Source organism: Poecilia formosa, unplaced genomic scaffold, assembly GCF_000485575.1.
Source record: "Poecilia formosa unplaced genomic scaffold, Poecilia_formosa-5.1.2 Scaffold693, whole genome shotgun sequence".
NCBI classification, from domain to species: domain Eukaryota; kingdom Metazoa; phylum Chordata; class Actinopteri; order Cyprinodontiformes; family Poeciliidae; genus Poecilia; species Poecilia formosa.
Window position 1 is genome coordinate 93,175 of NW_006800632.1, and position 2,250 is coordinate 95,424.

The following is a 2,250-nucleotide window of genomic DNA, read 5'->3' on the forward strand; positions in this document are numbered from 1 at the left end:
TACCTTCCGAGGGGGGAAAATATTGATACATATCGTAGAATCGAAATAAATGTACAGCCATAGCGTCGATAGAGAAAGACAGGGAGAAATGCCTGCTTGTGCATGAAACGTCTGCATGAGCCATGGGTGCTTATGAGTGCATGGACAGAGAAAGACGAGAATGCCTGCCAAGGCGTAGAGAGCTGCCTGAAATGGTGTCTGGGGCTGGTAAAGGGCGTCGATAGGGGAGATGAGAATGCCTGCCAAGGCGTCGACAGCTGCCTGAAATGGGGCCTGTAGAGGCGTCGATAGGAGAGACGAGAATGCCTGCCGAGGTGTCGAGAGCTGCCTGAAATGGCGTCAGGTGCCAGCATTGGTGTTGATAGGAGAAACAAAGTGGGAAACAGACATTCGCAGAATGCACTCCACCACCAGTTATTTGATGAATGAGCTCAACAAGGTGCATAGAGAACAATGAGAGCCAAAGCTAGAGGAGACAGGTTAGGACAGATACGGGATGAATATGCTGAGGATGAACTGCTGAGTGTGTAGAGGATGGACTGCAGCTAAAGTTGATGGGGAAAGTGAGTTGGAAGCATTTAACATGAAAAGCTACTGTGATAATTACTGAGAGGATTCCAACTGAGGGAACCAAGGGGCCATTACTGGAGAACTTACGGCCCCAGAACATCCCAAAACCTAAGGATGGGTGGTCACTGGGTAAAACTGGAGTGAATCAGAAGGGAACACAACACTGAAAAGAGAAGCTACTCCAACTATGAATGAATTGGAGCAAATGCGAGATGCCGCCTCATCTAAGAGACCTGATCAGGAACAGACTTGCCAAATGAGCAGCCTATACTTAAATGAATGGCTTTGGAGATGATACGTGAGCCTGAATGTAGCAAACTCAGCAGAGACTAAAGTTGATGATGACAGGACTGAGGATGTGAGACTGGGGAACGGCGGAGCTATGAGACAGTGTTCATGGCAGTGATATGACCAGGGAATCGAGTCCAAGGGTGCTCCAGAACACAACTTGGCTAGCCAGTTTGCTGAATATTCTTCAGGCTGAGGAATGCCACTTACCACCTGAGGTACTAAGACAGATGGCGCATGGCCAAAATACAACATGAAGTTACAATTAGGACCTAGAGAATGCCACGGAGCAGGAAAACTTCAATAATTTTAAACTGAGGCGAGGAAGGCTGTGGAGGAAAGGGGAAAGTTAGGAGTGAGAATTATTATTTTTATATTATTTATTTTATAAATTCAAAACGTAAAACTAAATAGTTGTGACTGCATGGCACAGCCTTAATGAAACCAGGCACAAAAACTGCAGGGAAAGAATATTGTATCACAATGCCATTTGTGATACTATATTCTAAATCACATGAAAAATAATTAGAATCCCAAAAATGAAAGCCTGATCTAGATCAAGGCCAATTCCTTGATCAGAGATATTTACTCAGGAAAAGAATGAGGTTCTCTGTTAATGAAAATGATTGCTTTCTGAAGGTGTGGCCTTTGATGAGACATAAATCTACACGCTTAACACTTCCCCGTATCCTGAAAAATGCACCAGTTGGCGCCGTTAAATTTATTGAAAATGGGCCTTGCTATGAACGAGACTTCTACAGTTGAGAGAAAATTAGAGCCAAGCGAAGTGGCTGTTAAAGACAATGTAAAATTTGAAAAGCGACGTTGATGCAGATTGGACAGCTCTGATACTTTGATGCTGCCGAAGCTAAAACCACAGGCGAATCATAACTACAAAATGCACAAGAAAAACATGTAATTGTTTATGCTGCTTTGGAAAGCCAGATGCCTTATCAAAACCCTAACTTAGAAAACGTGTAGGAGAGCAATACTAGACTACTATGATGAATGTGGCAAAGATTTAATTAAGATTTCGAAATTAATGATAAACTTAAGACAGGCCAGAGTCAGCAATGCCCACCTTGGTATTTATTTTATTATGTCAGTTATAATTATTATTAATCTCCAACTTTCTACTACTCTCATTTGTTTTGATACTGTAGGAACTCCCCCATTTCTCATATGAGTGCCCTCGATCACTTTTTCAGTTAATGCAATTGATTAATCCTTTGAAATTTGTTCCAGGTTTAATCGAGCAGCATTTAAACGCAACGTGAGCTCTAAGGTTGCGCAGATGTGTGTAGAATCCTGGCAGCAAACCAGCAAAAGGCAAATCAATTAATCAAGTGAGTTGATAAAGCTGTTGGATACAGAAGATAATGTTAGAAAAAT